This window comes from Amblyomma maculatum, chromosome 3 (genome assembly GCF_055883805.1).
Source record: "Amblyomma maculatum isolate TAMU_Amacu chromosome 3, ASM5588380v1, whole genome shotgun sequence".
Lineage (NCBI taxonomy): Eukaryota > Metazoa > Arthropoda > Arachnida > Ixodida > Ixodidae > Amblyomma > Amblyomma maculatum.
The window spans coordinates 108,329,863-108,348,661 of NC_139346.1; the positions used below are offsets into that span (position 1 = coordinate 108,329,863).

General features: G+C 47.4%; 1 pseudogene; it reads right to left on the reverse strand.

Annotated features, from left to right (window-relative positions):
* Positions 1-16,102: 16,102 nt before the first annotated feature.
* LOC146195522 (uncharacterized) lies at positions 16,103-18,799 on the reverse strand (annotated as a pseudogene).

Here is an 18,799-nt window from a genome sequence, read left to right on the forward strand (position 1 = left end):
AGCCGCTGGTATGAAAACGAGGGCTCTACAGAAGCTGTAGAAAAAAGACAAGAAACGACCTCGACGCTTCATGAACGACGGTCTTGAACGGCGAAGGAGGGTAAGGGGGGGGGGGGGGCGTGAAGGAGAAAGAAAACTGCTTCTCGCTGCGCGGGACCCGCTGCCCCTCATCAGTCCATCTCTTCTCCCTGTGGCAAAGCGGAAAGAACCACGGGGAGGCGAAAGGCATCGAGGCACCTTACCGCGGGGGCGACAGGAATCAAAGCCACCTAGACTAGACAAGGCCTGCGCGCTCCTCCTCTCCACAGGGGCCTACGTCACACTAGTGGTCCGACCGCGAGCGATGCTGAAAGTTCGGTGCAGTGCACGGGGGGAAGAAATGCAGGTGCACACTGTAAAAACATTTGCACCTTTTTAATGTGCAACGCTGTGTTCCCACCCTTTTTGCACCCTTTTGTTTTGCTGTTTTTCTTAAAAAGGGTGCAAAGCGCTCCCTCACACCTTTAACACATCATTACACCCATTAAGGGTGCAGAGGTGTAAGGGTGTTGTGGCTGCACGGGGTGTAAGGGTGTTAGACATAGCGAAATTATAAAAATTAATGGTTGTATTACCGAATATACCGAACACGAGAAGTAGTTAAACCAAATTGTTGATTACAGTTGAAAATAATTTATTTATGTCTAAATTCCTTCCTAAGCTTTGTAAATGCCAAAAACACGTACCATCTTTGCCAAAAGTAACCAGACTGCCCGATTTGTTCCTTAGCCCTGTAGTTAAGCGTTTTACAGGACATGCCAAATTATTAATCACATGTGCGGAAAAAAAAGTCCATCCCTCTTATCTGTAAAGACCATTTTTTGCGATTTGAAATAGATCAAGGGCTCCAAACACGGTTGAGAAGGAAACCCTGCAGCCTGGTTACTTTTGGCAAAGACGGACATGCATACAATAGCCTCAATATTTACAACCATGACAATTTTATAATTCTCCGCTGGAGTAAATCAGCTTCAGTGAGCGGGATATTTTCCCTCTCTAATATTCCTTTGCCAGTCTGAGGAGTCGTTATGCTAAAATGATTGCACTCTGCACTCTGGGTCACAAATATTTGCCTTCCACTGGACAAGCACTGTACTATATATACCACGTAGGTATATAGATATCGGTTCAGACTTTGCTGCGTAGTGCCTGAGTGCGTCACAGTGCATTAAGAAACAGAGGCTGACACTGAGAGGTCACTTTTCTGAATATATTAAGTTTAGAGAGACAGCACTGACGAGTTAGGACGTAAACAGTGCCATTGAGTAATCACCATGTTTATTGACTTGAACTTCCTTATAAAGTCACCAGTCTCGATCCCACACGAGGCACAGCAACAAGCGGACACTCACGCAACCGTGCCACGATTATCACGTTGCTCCAGCCCTTTTCATTCAATATTTAACACGCTGATGTTTAACAGCCGCCGTTTTTTATCTAATTCACAAATTCTTCTGCTATCATTCTTGTGGTGGAGTCACGACACTTGCGCAGAACAGCCGTTCTTCCAAAGGGAAGTGTGCAGTTCTTATAATTGCTGGAATGTTTGCATTAGCTCACCCGAGTTGACATCTTTCATATTTCTTCTATGTGCAAGGACTGCACCCGCAGCAAACGACAATCAAACGAAGGTGTCAGTGATACCATACATATACATATATATATCAGAAAGAGTTGATGACAACTGATTAATAAATGTAAAATGAATCACCAAGAGTTTATAAAAACATAACGGTGGATTTATTTCGACGTTTGGTCAGGTCTTTTTCAAGTCTGGACCTCGGTCGAAACGTCGAGTGAAATAAGTGGTGAAATTTCTTGGAGCCGAGAAGACAATTCTTGTATTTCTTCCAAATAATTTAGGCTGTCTGATACAATATGTATATCAAGACATCTTCCTTTGATACTTGTCTGCTGTGGGTGCAGTCCTTTAATATAGAAGTAGCCTGAAAGATGTAAACTCTAGTGAGCTAAGCCAAAACACTGCATAAAGTGTAAGAAATTCATATACCTAGGAGCAGAAGCTTACGCTATATTAAAATTGTGTGATAAATGTGCCAGAGCGCCGTCCGTGTACCTAAGCGGAAACAATATACTGTTATTAAGTGCCCTTTGGACATATTAAGGATTGGAAGGAGGGGCTGGAGCAACGAGATAATTGTGCCACGGCTGCTATAGTTTTTCGTTTTTGCGTTTTCTTGGTGCGTGGGTATATAATCCAGTTCAAGTCAATAAACACTGTTGTTAGTCAGCGCCTGTGCACATAGCGTCCGTCTTTATTGTCCGTGTTACTGTTCTGCTATATATCCCGGTACGATGAACCAACAATCCAGCCACTACCAATCAAGCAACGACTGCTTCCCTATTCAACATCATCGTGTGCCTGTCTTTAGTCGAAGACATTTCTTTTTTAAGAGAAAGCGTGTGAGTGGAAGCTTTGCTTCTTCACCGAAACTGCAAATATGCACGACCAGCTTTCAGCTGACATGGAGGTGGCGCGTGATTATGGTTATCCCGTCAAAATGCGCCCTCGCTAGTGACGTGTAGTATATATTACAAATTTCCTTTCTGCAGTCGCGCTATCCAAGGAACATGACGCCTTTTCGAACTCCTGCGTTTAGACCCCTCGCTTCTTTATGTTATAGTTTCTCTACTTCGGTACGCGCTGCTCGGTTATTTGAAGCGGCGACGGCAGGTCGATTCCTCCCAGTAATATGAGCGCCTTCTACGGTGAGGGGAACGCGCCAGCGCAGGAAATGGCCATGGGACTTGTAATGGCTTCTTTTGTTTTTGTTTTTTCGTTCGCTGGTGGCGGGAGCGGCCGGGCCGCAGAGTCTGTAAGAGAATGCATATCTCCAAGGGCGAGCCGCCGTTCCCGCACAGAGGCATCCTGTGCGGGAACCATGGCGGGAACTAACGTGACCGCCTTGCCTCATATATCCTTTGAGTCACCTTTGAGCATATATGGCCAAGCCCTGCAAATGCGTGGCAAGAAAGATATGCAGTTTTGAAATAGCGCTGAAGGGAAGGCTAGTAATTATGTCACCAAATTCTTACATGCACACTTATGTGTCTCAGCAACACGTGTTGAATGTTAAAGTTTTTTACTGTTGTAACTGATTCAATTCGTTACGGCTGTTGTAGTTTTAAGATAACTTCGTTTATTTACAACAACAATTGAGAACCAAATACAACATCTTTAAGAGGGGAGCAAGAACTCGGAAATACACATGCTTATCGATGGGGCTCCCCGTTCGTTCTGTCTGCCCGCATTCTTTTTCCCTCCGGTCGGAGGGGTCCGCGGTCCGCATGTCCCGGCGTTGGCCCCTCTCCCATGGCATCCCGCAGAGGGTGGCCCGGGGAGGAGCTGTCGCCGGCCATAAATTGTTTAGTGTCAGGCGAACACTTTACACAAAGGGAGCAAAAAAAGGAGAGAAAAACGCAAGTTTCAACACTGCCGCGCCGAATGAGCTTGTTCATTCTCCGTTGTCGAAAAGCTCTAATGGGTATAGTAGCTGAACGGGGCGTCGTATCGTTTTCCCCTGCGACATCCTGACTTCACACGAGCGAACTTTGCCGTCGCGCCCAGGATTTATTGCAGCGATGATCCCGCTCTTCCAGAGCAGTCGCGGCCGGTTCTCTGGGACCAAAACAACCTCTCCAACTCGAGGATTCGCGGAATTGGTCCGCTTAGAGGCGTACGCAGAGCGCAGCTGCCCCAAGTATTCTCTCTGCCATGCCTGCCAAAACAAGTTCAAGATCTGGCCTCTTTTCTTCCAGAGCGCACGCAGCGAAGCCGCGGACGTCTCAATGGCTCGTGTTTCGGGCGAAGGCAGAGCAGTTAAGCGTCTTCCGGTCAAGAAGCTAGCCGGTGTCAGTGGGGCGCCGTCCTTAGAGTCCTCGTAAGTGTACGTGAGGGGTCTGGAATTTATCACTGCCTCTACTTCAGCCAAAACGGTTGACAGCTCAATAGCGTCCAGGCAGTGAGGTCCGATCGTTTTCCTCAGCGCGGTTTTCACGCTACGGACTAGCCTCTCGTAGAACCCGCCCCACCACGGCGCCCGCTCAGCGATAAATTTCCATTCTATGCCTGAATTGGCGAAATGGTCCTGTGCGTCAGGGTGTCGCAGGAGCTTCCACAAAATACCCATATATTTCGAGGCTCGTTTAAACGAAAGAGCATTGTCGGAGTAAATGATTCGGCACAAGCCCCTTCGCGACACAAATCGCCGGAACCCCTGGATTAGATGCTCAGTACTCATGTCCACAACAAGTTCAAGATTCACGGCCCGCGTCACAGCACATGTAAACAGCACAATATATGACTTCAGCGTCCGACTGTTCTCCCTCACCATGAGCGGTCCGGCGAAATCCAGGCCCACGACCTGGAACGGGCCTGCTTGGGACGTTCGATCAGGTGGAAGGAGCCCAGTCGGTGCATCGAAATGAGAAGCACTATACCGCTTACACACCACACACGACCTCACCACTTTTCACCAGCTGACGGCCGCGCACAATCCAGTACTTCTCTCGAGGCTGCACGAGTGTCCCTGGCGCCTGCGTGTAGCAGCTGTCGACGGGCTTGGTGCACCAACAGAAATGAGTATCTATGCTCCCTGGGAAGCACAATCGGGTGCCGCTCATCGTGCGTTGTGTTCGGGGAGACGCTAGGTGCCGTCGACTAGAACAGACGGCGGAACATCGAGCTCCGGAATTTACCGTCTTTTTGCCAGACCATCAACCCTGGGACCTAAATCGCCCAACTCACGTCATTCGGCAAGTACCTAGGATCATTCTGACTCCTCATGTGCTGAATTTTATAGCTTTTTGGCTAAGAACCGACCATATATAGGTTCCGATGATGCCCGAGGCTCGCTAAGCCTTGCCACGGATCTCGATTGTGTTACCATGGCAACGGCACCGCCGCCGCCACGTGCCGTCGATGAATTTCCTGGAGAAACACGTGCCCACGCTGCCGAAGCACGCGCCAATGCCTCAGACGCCAGAGAAAACGCGCTCATACCTCTGAAGATTTCGATGCGTCTGACTGGATTACCCCAAAGAGGAAAGGCAAACAAAAGATTCCGGCGACACATTTCTCAACGCTGAAAACTGTCCTAATCAGGGCACCAAGTACACTCAATATCTCCCAGGTTAAACCCTACGAAATTCTTCAAGAAATTTCCTCAGGAGCAGACTTGGCGCCACATGAGCGACAGGCTCTGACTCTACAAATCAAATACCACCAGAATGTCATCCTTCTGAAGACCACCAACGAATTGACCGCCCGAAAGGTAGCAGCACTTTCCTCGTTATCCATCCGAGCCAAAACCCATAACATCCAATCTTACATGACTGCCCCGGTGGCATCGTGCCGGGGCGTAATTCATGGAATCGAGAAAGGTCTTTCAGAAGCCGAACTTTTAGAAAGCCTTGAATCGTGGCATGCGACGATCCTGTCCGCTCGTATGATGGGACAGACCGAGTCTGTATTAATAACTTTTGAAGGCACCCATGTACCTCGACAAATTCTGTTCCGCCGCGTCTTGTACAGATGCAAGCCTGAAAGACCAAATGCTTTGAAGTGCAGCAGGTGCCGTGAATATGGTCATCGGCTGCTGAACTGCCCTCACCCTCCGACATATCAACGCTGCCCCACCTGCTCAGCCCAGCTCAGCCAACAAGATGAACCACATCGTTGCTCCGCCTATTGCTTCCACTGCGGTGGAACCCACCCAACGTTTGACCTCACCTGCCCTGTACAGAAACAACAAGACCAAAAGAGCCACAAGGCTGCATATGACCGAAGGAAAAGTCTCAGGGAACAGATGGAACCTTCTGTCCAAGAACAGAAAAAGCCATCTAATTCCCAGCGTCCCACTACAAAGCGACTATTGACCACGCGACAAAAAATGTCTGGTCACCCTGGCAAGAATACGCCACCCCATCATCCTCCGACTCGCGAGGACTTCCCCCCTCTGTCACATGCAAATCGAGATGGCACCACCCCCTCGGACCAATGTCTGGCATCAAGAAGTTCAAGAACTGCCAGCTACCCCACGTCCGCTTCTCAAGCCAGCTACGCTCCCACCACCGGGTAAGCCGAGCCCGCCACTTCCCATTTCCCCTCCCAAACCTTTCTCTTATACATCTTCCGATTCCACACCAGTTATCACATCTGAGAATTATATGCGCCACATAAAAGATCGAAATGACCCTATTATCTGGTACCTTGCAGAAGAAATTTCCGCCATTCGCCAAGCATTCGAACTCATGCATACCCTCCTTAGCAATCTCCTGCAGGATGACGAACGCATGGATTTCCTAAATCATTCTCTTAAACGGCCCCGTCCATCTACATCCCCTGAAGCAACTGCTGCATCCTCTTCTGTCCCTCCCGAGAAGCGCGCTAACGTAGCTTAAGAATGGCAGGGAACAATCACATACACATTGTACAGTGGAATAGCAGAAACCTGCGTACCAATCGAACGCTCTTTATCCAATGGCTCCTGACTTTACCCTCGCTGCCCCACGTCATTCTCATTCAAGAATCGCGTGCTCTTAAAGGTATTCCGGGCTACCGTGCCCTGCATGCAGCGCATGACAGCGACTGTGCCCCATTAGTGAGCACTTATATTCGTCGGGACATCCGATTTGAGGCCATTGAAGTCCCCAGTCGTCTTGAACGTCACCTTATTGCATTTACACTGTATTCTGATCACTTATCTCGCCCTTTATCCATTCTAAATTTTTATAACCCTCCTACAGAGTACACGCTTTTCAAACCGCTAATACACTTTACTTCAAGATTGTTTCGAGACTCCGACTTCTTGATAGGTGGGGATTTTAATGCCCCGCACGATACCTGGGGTTACCCACACACCTTCCGACCTGGCCGTATACTCAACGACGCATTAAACGGAGCTCAATTAACTGTTTATAACACCCCAAACTCCACTACCCGGGAAGGTTACAGGAACCAACAATCCACCATGCTAGACCTCACAGTGGGCCGCGGACTGCGAGAGGTCACCTGGCAAGTTACAGATGAAAAATTGCTCAGCGACCATTACATTATTAACATCACTGTCCCTAGCCGTGCCCGTCCGCGTAAACGTAAAATTTCCCACACAAACTGGAATACCTTTCGCACTATACGCGACACCTCTCATACTACTGGCAGTCTTCAGAGCTGGACAAAAGCACTCAAACATGCTCAGAAACAAGCTACGCAGGAGAGTTCCACTTCAGCCCCGTCAGATAATCCGGACCCTTACCTTGTACGCATCTGGAAGAGGTGGAAACGACTCTTGCGCACTCTTCGCACTCAGCCCAACAATGCTCGCCTCTCCGACCGAGTCACCGAATTGACGCGACAGGTTAAAGAACACTGCGTTACACTTGACACCAATCAATGGAACAAAATTTGTAACACCATTAACGGCACACTAAATCAAAAAAGAACCTGGCATTTACTCAGAGAACTAGTCGGACCTCAACCGGCGCCTGTTCCCACTCTCGAGAAGCACTATTCTCAACTAGGCGCGGATGCCTTAACAGCCCAACTCCGCGATCTCTACATTCCTCCTCCCCTACCCAGCCTTTATACTCCGTACACTGGTGCTTCCAATGTAGAACTCGATCAGCCGTTTACCCTCTGGGATCTCGACTGGGCGCTAACAGCTAAAGCGGAAGTCAGTCCCAGGTGAAAACCAGATTACATACTCACTCATTCGAAATCTCTCTGACAAGGACAAAGAACATTTTCTGAGCATTATAAACTTACATTGGGAAGAAAGCACACTCCCAGCATCTTGGAAACAATCACTTATAACCCTACTTCCAAAGCCAGGCAAAAAAACTGCGCTTCAGAACCTCCGCCCAGTTTCTTTAACATCATGCCTGGAAAAACCATGGAGCGGATGGTGCTCAATCGGCTCGAGACTCATCTTGAAACAATAGATTTCTTTCCCCCTCAACAAATTGGCTTCCGAAAAGGTGTGTCTACTCAGGACCTATTTTTTCTCCTCATGCACGAATTTGACCCTCCGCCCACTTCCCAGATTCAAGCCATAGTGGCCCTTGATGTGCGAAAAGCTTTTGATAACCTTGCCCACGATCCTCTATTAAACATCCTTGCCTCTACTGGCTGTGGTCCAAAGATGTATGGCTACCTCACAGCATTTCTCCGCGACCGTACGGCCAAGTTCCGTCTCCCCGATTCGATATCTGATCCTTTCCCCCTCACACGTGGTACTCCTCAGGGCGCTATTCTGTCACCCACCCTTTTTAACCTTGCAATGGCTCCCCTATCTCGTACTTTAGCGTCTATCCCAAACCTAAAACACACATTCTATGCAGACGACCTTACTCTTTGGTGCACTTCTGGGTCTCCTGGAGCAGTAGAGGAGACCCTACAGCAAGGTATCGATGCAGTCGTTAGTTACCTTGATAAAGTAGGGCTATCTCCCGCACCTGAAAAACCCGAATTGCTGCTGATTGCAAAAACTCGCTATCAACGCCAACATAACCAGCTGATCAATCTCACAATGGCAGGTCACCCCATCCCTCGTGTATCATCCTGCCGGATCCTCGGACTTCATATCCATGAGTCAACCAATCAGGCCAATGTATCTACAACCGTTAAAGTTTGCAATCAGCTTACGCATCTAGTTCGCCGCATAGTCAATAAGCACGCCGGGCTACGAGAGGGTCAAGTCAGGCAGCTTGTCCACGCATTAGCACTTAGCAAAATTTTATATACGATTCCTTACCTTACACTAACTTGTCGCCAAAGACATCAGATTGAGGTTGCGCTTCACATATTGTACAAGGCCGCCCTTAACGTCCCTGTACATACATCCACGGAGCGCCTATACTCTACGGGGCTGTTCTTGCCCCAGGGAGACCTCATACAACAACATCGCGACCGGCAAATGGCACGTCTTTCTAGCACCAAACAAGGACATTGGATACTACAGCAGGTTGCACTCAAACCTATAGACCTCCCTATAATTACCCTTCCTTCTTCGCTCCCGGATAACCTCAGAATAATCCCCATTCCAAAAAACGTTGCACCCGACACTAACACAGGCAGACGTTCCGCTCGCGTTTCCAACCATGTTCACCCGACAGATTCCACGATCATCTACACAGATGCATCACGAACTAACGTCGGAGCGGCTGCTTACTCAATTCAGAGCTGTAGCGATGTAGTGACGCATACCCTCGGTCCTTACATAGATCCTCCCCCTACAGCGACTCTCGAGACCCTACCAATAGTTACCAGTATTCAAGACCTCGCACAAGCACCCCCTAACCCTTCAGGATATACCATATACACTGATTCAATACAAGCTATACGCGCCATTCACACGGGTCGCATTCCTGAAGAACTACACGATGATCTACACAGAGCTCTTACCAAACTACGTCCCCGCACTGTAACACTGAGGTGGATTCCTGGTCACGCTGGAATCCCAGGCAATGAGGTAGTGCATCGCCTCGCCCGTGAACTTCAACACCGGGCGCCTGGGATTCCCTGGCCTTATCCACCAACGTGGGACACTACTCTTCACTACAAAAAAGAAATCAACGTTCACTACGACAATATTAGAGAAACACTCCGTACACTTCCTCTTCCTGATAAATCTCTAACTACCACGCAAATCCGCATTCTTAGACGCATACAACTAAATACACTGCTTACTCCTGCCCGGTCTTTCCTATACAGAATCATACATTCCCCTGCATGCCCAAATTGCCCAGAACACTATGCAAACTTAGAGCATTGCATCTTTTCACGCCCTGTCGCCCTCCAATCTCCTCACTTTCCACACCCTCCTCCCCCAACGTGGCGGGCTTGGTTAGCCTCTGACCAGCTGCAAGATCAGTTGGCCTTGGTGACCCTGGCCCAGGACATTCTTAACGCTTAATGCAATGCGTTAAATAAAGTTGTTTTCTCCTCCCTCCTCCTCCGTTGTGTTCGCTGAGCAGATCCGCCCTTGAATTCTCAGTAGCCCGTTTTGATCTGTCCAGAGCGTGAAATCTTTCAAGGGCGAGTCGGTCGAGAGGCGGTTGCCTTTGTTTGTGCGCTCAAGTTCCTCAGAGAATGCACACCTCTGAGCCCTTTTCAGCCAAAATGTTTTTGCATGTTCGATTTCTTCCGCGGTTAAAGGGCCTGATAATTTGTCAGCAGTCCGCGAATTTCGCACAGATCGGAAAATCCAGCCTGTTGCTCTGTTTACTCTCGACGCTGAGCTGAATTTCTTTAGATCCAGCAAGTCGTCTCCTTAAAGTTAAATTGGTTCACAGGAAGGGAAAGGCGCAGTAACTGTCACACTTGCTCTGTGGACACCCGAACCGCGCCGTAAGGGAAGGGAGGAAGGTGGGAGTGAAAGTGGATAGAGAGAAAGATGGTTTGGTTTGGTTTGGTTGGGTTTTTTGGCACATAGGCTACTATGGCCATCATGCGCCAAACACTAGGTTGCTGAGCTTCTTTATGAGTGAAAATGAAAAGTTTAGAAAATTACAGCTGATTTAGAATCCCTAACTCTTTAAGAAATCTAAAAACATGAAATTTCAACAAGCGGGTTCTCTCCTAATAGTAAACAGGGGTGGAATGGGATGCGTTCATTATAGAATGGAGTAAAATATTTTTTCCTTAACTGTTCAAGAGGAGCCGTAGTGGAGGGCTACGGAGTAATTTCGACCACCTGGGGATCTTTAACGTGCGCTGACATCGCACAGCACACGGACGCCTCTTCGTTTCGCCTCCATCGAAACGCAGCCGCCGCGGTCGGGTTCGAACCCGGGAACTCCGGCACAGTAGTCGGGCGTCTTACCACTGCACCACCCCGGCGGGGCGCAGATGGAATTTAAGACACCGACCTCCCTTTTCTGCTCAAGCTCTTCAGTCGTGAAGTCGGCCGGTTTTGGTTCGGCTGGCCATTTTTCAGCTGCGCTTGTAATCCACTGGGGCCCGCTCCACCAGAGCTCGCTGGACTTCAGTTGTGCGCTTGCAATCCCCTGGTCATGAGGTCAGCAGGATTCGTTTTTCCTGGGCAGTGCTTCCATGTCGTGCCTTCCGTGTTCTGCTGAAACTCAGTTACGCGGTTTCTGACAAACTCCTTCCACCTTGCCGCATCTCCACGGATCCAGCTCAGAGGGATCATGGAGTCCGTCCACAGATGCACGTTGTCGATCTCGACTTCGAGATTGGCTTTCAAAAATTGGCAAAGTCGTGACGCCAGCAATGCAGCCATCAGCTCCAGCCTTGCAAGTGTGACAGGTTTTACTGGAGCCACACGGCATTTAGACATTACCAAGGTGGATGTGCACTGCCCAGTGCTGTTTTCGGTGCAAAGGTAGGCTACGGCGCCGTAAGTCTTTGTGCTTGCATCTGCAAATATATGCAGCGTCCTGCGCACCGGGTCTCCTGCGTTGTTTGCATCGTAGGTACAGGGAATATTGAGATCGTTAAGTGACGAAAGGTCCTCACACCACTTGATCCACTTCTCCAATATGTGACCTGGCAGCGGTTGGTCCCACGAAAGGTTCTCTTTCCAAATCACTTGAAATAGCGCCTTCGCCTTCATCGTGTATGGGGATAAAAATCCAAGAGGGTCGTACAATCGTGCCGTTGTTTGCAGTACAAAGCGCTTGGTGTTTATCCTTTCCTTGGAGAATTCAATGGTCGGGTCCAGGGAAAAAGTGAGAATGTCTTCGTTTGCCTGCCAGGTGAGACCAAGCACCTTTAACAAGTCCGCTGGCTGACCTAGCGGCCTTTCGTTTGGGAAACTTTCCTGGAAAATTGAGTTCATCTTCTCGCTGTTCGATCCCCATTTATGCAAACGCATTGAGGCTGCTTCAAAAATGCCGCTCGCCTGCTCGTAGATTTCTGCGGCTTCTTCATCGTTGGCAGCGCCACACAGCAAGTCGTCGACGTAAATGCTTCCCTTGAGAAGCTCAGCAGTATCGGGGTATTGGTCTTTGAAACTGTCAAAGTGGTGTCGCAGCGTAGCCGCCAGCAGGAAGGGACTAGACGTAACTCCAAATGGCACGCGTGCCATTCTTAACACCACGGTTTTGGGGAGCGGTTTGTCCGTCTTGGGGCTGCTTTGATACCACAAAAACCTCAATGAATCCCTGTCTTCAGAAGCCACCCTAACTTGTAGACATGCCTTCTCCACATCGGCCACCAGCGCGATTCGATGGCGTCGAAAATTCAGCAGCAGCCGAAGAAGTTCTGGATTTAGGTCCGCATTCTCAATTCTCATTAAGAGATTTTGCTCCCAATCCATGAGCCGATGCGTCGAAGACAATTCTCAGCTTTGTCGTGCTGCTGCTCTCAGGAAGTACAGGCTGGTGGGGCATATAGTAAATATGTTGACCGTCGCTACAAGCCTCATCGGGCATGATCTCTGCTATGCCTTCGGTCACCAAGCGTCGCACTTCGGCATCGTACTCACTCATTAGAGGCGTCCTGCTCAGTCTTTTCCCCAGCTGGCGGAATCGTTTTTCTGCTACTGCTAGATTGTCTTGAAGATCGACTTGCTCCTTCCAAGGAAGCTTCACCTCATACCGCTGATCAACAACCTTTACGGTCTTGGTAAAGCCTTCCCAGAGATACTTGTCGAAGGTATTTTTCTGTGTGTCGGAGACTCCAATGCTTTCCAACTCCCAGAAACATCTCAAAACAGGCTCAACTTGTTGGTCTGCAACCATAGTTCTTAGCACGACTGCATGGGCGCAAGTGACATCTTTGCAGGGAAAAGACGTTTGCCCCTGCACTGCCCAGCCAAACACTGTTTCGAGTGCTGTTAGCCTGTCGCCCAGTTTTTTAACCTTGCCAGTTAGGAACTCCCAAAAGTGACCTGAGCCCACCAGTACGTCGATCCCTGCTGTATTGGGATAACAGCATTCGTCACCCGGTGGCAAAGAAAGCTCGTGGAGAGTCTCTATAATTCACTTATCTGGACAAGGAATGGCCTGTTCGCATATTGTAGGCGTTTCTAAGGCTTCAAATTTGAATTGAGTTTTCGGATCATCCTTTGCCAATAGACACACCTCAACGCGCCGGAATGTGCGCTGCTTTTGCTGTCCTCCGAAAATTCCAATCGACAGTATCTCTGTTCCGAGCAATTTGCAACCAAGTTTTTTAGAGCAGCCTTCTGTAATGAATGTTCTCTGACTGCCGCTGTCAAAGAGAACTCGGGAAACCTTTCTTGATTTACTTCCATTGTTCAGGGCTGTCACGGTAGGCATTAGGACGGTGCGGTGACTGGGGTCTTTTACTGAAGCATGCAGGTTTACTGGTTGCACCCCTTCGTTGGCCGACCGTGCGTTCTCGGCTTCGTTGATTGCAGGATCGCATAACGCTGTCGCATGTCTGCGCTTGTACTTTTTGCAGCTGATATTGACTCTGCATTGCATTGAACGATGTCCATGCTTCGTGCACCGAAAGCATCCGCCTTTCGCTGTTAATATCGCTTTTCTTCCTTTGACTGACATCTTCGATTGGCACTCTTGGCTGTCATGACCTTTCGATTTGCAAAATACGCATTCCATGCAGGATGCTGCACCATGCAGGGCTGAGGCGGAAGAAAGGTGAAAGTTGCCTCGTTGATTCCGGGTCTTGTGCCCATCAAAATGAGGAGAAGGCTTACCATGCGTGTCGTCGGGCCTGTCCTCCATCGTCCTCTCGCGGCTCTGCAGCTCGAAGCGGAAGAACCTCAGCAGAGATTGCAGAGGCGTCACCTGTGCGGGGTCTGATGGCGAGCTCGTTGACCCAGAATCATCGCTCATCGTTGACGCTATTGCCTTGTGGGCCTCAGCATATGTGCGATGAAAGTCCAGGATCAACTCCTTCGGCATAGCACGGAGAATGACGGGATACAGCATCGCCTGGTAACCACCTTCGTCGATGCCCAGCGTCTTGAGTCCCCGCATGTGAACTTGTACATCATCATATAGCCGCCGCAAGGCCGCCACGTTCTTTGCAGATAACACAGGTTTCACATCAATTAGGCCTTGCATGTGATCTTGAATCAACGCTTCCTGATTCCCGAAGCGCTGCTGAAAAATGTCGACCGCGTCGTTGTAGCAATCACCTGATGCTTGCAGTCCGGCGATAGCTGTCTTGGCATCCCCTGTCAGCAGCGTCTTTAGGTAATTTAGGCGATCTATGTTGGAAAGATCTGTGTTCTTGTGAACTGCCACCTCGAACTGTTCCCAGAATGGCTGCCAGTTTTTCCGTTTGCCGTCGTATTTTGCCAGCTCCAGCTTCGGAAGTTTAATTTTCTGAGCCGCGGGACTGGTACCAATTGAAGCTTGATTCCGGAAATCTTGAGTCCCGACTGCGTGTTCAGCTTCATCTTTTCTCAATTTTAGACGGCAGATGCAGGTGGTCACTCTGTCGCTATATTCGATGACTTGTTCAAATTCAGCTTCTGCTTCATCTTCTTTAACGGTAGGTTCTATTGCCGCATCCACATCGATAAGCTGTTGTTTTACCAATTGTAAACGTTCGATGAGAACGCTTACCTTTTCGATGGTGGGTAGTGGTTCAGCGGCCAAGATGTCGTCCGTTTCTGTGGTTAGCCGCGTCGCTTGGCTTCTGATGGTCTTTCTCTTTTTCCTCAGAACATCCATGTCGCTGCTGTCGTTGGTCGTTTAGTCGCTGGGTCCGGTCGATAGTCCTGATTTCCGTTCCCGGGTTTCGGCACCAAAGTTTTTTACTGTTGTAACTGATTCAATTCGTTACGGCTGTTGTAGTTTTAAGATAACTTCGTTTATTTACAACAATTGAGAACCAAATACAACATCTTTAAGAGGGGAGCAAGAGCTCGGAAATACACATGCGTATCGATGAGGCTCCCCGTTCGTTCTGTCCGCCCGCATTCTTTTTCCCTCCGGTCGGAGGGGTCCGCGGTCCGCATGTCCCGGCGTTGGCCCCTCTCCCATGGCATCCCGCAGAGGGTGGCCCGGGGAGGAGCTGTCGCCGGCGATAAATTGCTGAAAGGCGCCTGTTTAGTGTCAGGCGAACACTTTACACAAAGGGAGCAAAAAAAGGAGCGAAAAACGCAAGTTTCAACATTGCATTCGTTCTGTTTAAAAAGCGTTTCCTGGACCTTGTGAACATAGTATTGAAAATGAAAATGGTAGATGCAAGGAGGCAGCATGTAAAGGGCAATAGAGGAAAACATGGCAGGGGCCCCAACAAAAGTTTAGGATCTTCTAACTTCAAAATACGACAATGCTAATTAAAGCACTTAATTACAAGCACCGTTAAAAACATCCAATACCGATAGTGATTAGCCGCAATTTCAGAGAACATTTCAAGATTTCCTTAACATAGTGAGTTTAAAATAGAAAAGAGAGCATTTGCAGGAAAAAACTCAACCTCGACTTCACCGGACGTCACATCGATGCACTGAGCTTCCTGTGCAACACTTGCGCTCAGTTTCGGTTTCACACAGAAAAAAAAAAAAATGTGTTGGATTGCCATGCGCTGCAGGGTTTTAGAAAATGTCTTTTTCTGTGTTTCAAAAATTTATGTCAATGCCTTTCTCACGGCTTCGAAAATGCGCTGCCGGGTCTGACCACCAAACTGCGACAATTAAAAAGTTAATTAGTGGAGTTCAGCAAATTATTTGCATAAATAAAAGATCGTTGCAGAGCTTGTTATTAAGAGTATTTTTCCCTATTCCGAACTCACAATAGTTAGGAATTTTCGGAAGTGAATTCGCTAAAACACCCTATATAGTGCAATACATTCGGCTACTCACTAATACAAAAAGATAATTTCAGCTGAATCATACCATAGAACACAAAAGACTTCCACCCCCAGGAGCAGTTGGAACAAGCACCATATGAGTGTGCACCACCAAATGCAAACAAATAATGTATTTCAACGGCTTCATGAATGGAAAAAATAAAGTACATTCATGGAGTGAATAAAACTATTATTTACTCAAACATTACTGAATGCAATGTTCTAAATTTCATTATGAAGTACGTATGGCTTTTTGGCAGGAAAAAAGAAAATAACCATAGTAGCTATTTGGTTAAAATGCCAGTTTTCCCATATTATCATGCTTTGTTTTAAATGTGTTGAATTAATTCTATAGTCATTTCAGTTCTGTTTGTGAAGGCCACTACAATAAATTGCCAATACAAGTATCAAGTGAGTGCTCTATCCGACTTTATGAACAAATCTTTCTTAGGAAATAATACTTTATTAACAGTCAGCTAACAGCCCGAAAATAGATGCACTTCTATGTCAATACACAGATGACAAGTCACCATTTACAATATATACTCGAGAATGCAGTGGAAAGTGCCGCTTACAGGAGTCCACAGAGACTGTGGCGTTGACTAACTGCCATGCAGTAGCGGCTAGCCCACCAGAATATCCCTGTTGCGAGCGTTGCCACTCTGTAGAATGAAAAGGGAAGCACAATTTATGTGTGACTTTGTCACCATGAAAATTGGCTACTGTCTGGTTTCTTGGATGGGAATTTTCCACTGCGTTCCCCAGTAAGTCGTACGACGCACTTAGGACAACCAGCGCACATAGCTATGACATTAACACACAAAAGTTAAAACATATGTTGCAATAGAAAGCACAAGAATCAGAATAACGCAGAAGCTAAACAATTCCAGAGAAGCTAAACTATATCAGAGCGTGACGTGCAAAAACAAATTTCCTGTGTCCCAAAACGTGGAAGGATAGAGCGTCAACTTTGTAGCATGAGACATCAGTGAAAACTTCAGTTTCGGGAATTTTTCTGATCGTGTACCCGTGAAAATGTTCATCAAATTCAACTGTTTCAAGCTTCTGTACGCAGAACAAAACACATCAACTCACTGGAAAAATGGCTGTGATCATGACAAAAGTTGGCTGCTCTGAAGAGATGTCTGTTACTTTAATGCTACCAACTGCACATAAAGTGCCATCAAGGTTAGTTGAAGACAAAGAAAAAATGTCCTCAGCGTTTATGTTATTTGCAGAGATGTAATTTTTCACATCTAAAGGAAGATGTTCATACAGCAAGGGTTTGCATCCTTCTGTGGTCACTGCCATGCATTGATTTTCACAACACTGCAGATAGGTTTCATGCGCCTGATGGCGATTTGTCAAAGTAGAAGCGATGCTCTTGAAATTTCGTAGCTTCCTGGCAAGATTCTTGAAATATTGGTGTTTTGCTTCAAACCGCATCGACCAAATGCGCACAAGTGGCTCATATTTAAGCATGTACTTCGGATAATGAATTAGGAAGTGGAATTTACTGGGTGCACGTAGTGTTGGGAATACCTCTGTGAACTCCACAGAAAAGCATACGATGAGGCGTTCGAGGTATGCAACGTATTCCACTGTAACCCGTTTGCTCATGATTACGTCCACTATTTTTCTGAACAAAAGGTACAGCTTCCACACCTTGTGGTCTCTTGGAATGCACTGTCCCACAAACAAAGGCAAGTATCGAAATAAACAATACAGTTGCGAAGCACTTCCCTTGATCGCCCCATTTTTTCGGAACATTTTTGCTGACAGTCGTTCTGGCTTGTTGCACTTTTCATCATTACTGTAGCAATCTGACACAATGGCACAATTTAACAAGTCTAAAGTGAAAGTGCCATCCTTTATAAACGAGGAAATAACTTCCTTCAACAACAACGGTATAACTCCTTCATGCAGATCATGCTTTAAATCTGGAGGAAAGTGTTCAGTGAGCTCAAAACCACAAAATGTAACAGCACATTCGCTGCATACACCATAGAGAGGCAAGCAGCTCACACCACGAGAGAGCAAACTTAAGTGGTAATTATGTAAAGCTGGTGTTCATTCCTGAAAGTCTAATGGCCTATATTTGATTCCGATCTCATGGTGCAACGCCATATTCTTCCATCACTGAAACTGCACCTGAAACCACCCAGTCGGTGCATTGAGAGATTATCTCCCGTGATGATAAAAACAGACCCCTTAAAGGTCTCTCGATTCATAGTAATACCATCTGTTTCTAGTATTGCTACATCTTTTACAAGGGGTTGAAGTATTTTCTTCAAGCCATGCTTTGCTACAAGCTTTTCTTGGGCCAGTACTGCCAAATGAATGGATGAAAGTTTTGATGTGTTAATGGTAGTATTCAGCACTTTGTAATACACTGCCATTAATTTTTGCTTGCCCCTTCTGCTGCCCAGAGGATCGCAGACCTCAAATTCATTGGTGTACATCTGTATACAGAGCTTCCTAGAATCACCATGAAAGTATGAATGACTAATAAAAGCTGTTCCGTCAAAAACGTTTACCAGGTACTCCTGCGAGTTTGGCAAATTTGAATATCTGATCTCGTCAGAAACGTTACGCAATGAGTTCTTTAGTACCTTCAGCAAGGGGACATAACTGAACGTTTCTTTTTTGCCGTTATTATCAGCGCCTACACAAATAGTTTCTGCTTCGACAAATGGCAGACAGCATTTCCAATACTTTGTTCTTTCATACTGGTTTAATAGCTTTCCAAGGCCATTCTCAATGAATGATTTCATATCGGTTCCAACCTTATGGGAAGAAGAAATAAAATTCTCAAACAATGCTTGCATGTACAAAACAATGTCGGCTGATATTTCTTGCACTGTCGTGCTTGGCAACCGTTTTCCTTCTTGCCACTTCAGCTGAAGAAGGGCGAATTCCTTGACAAAGTCCCGCTCATCACTAAGTGTTCTGTGCATTCTACTGTCGAGGCCTTCCAAGGTGTCA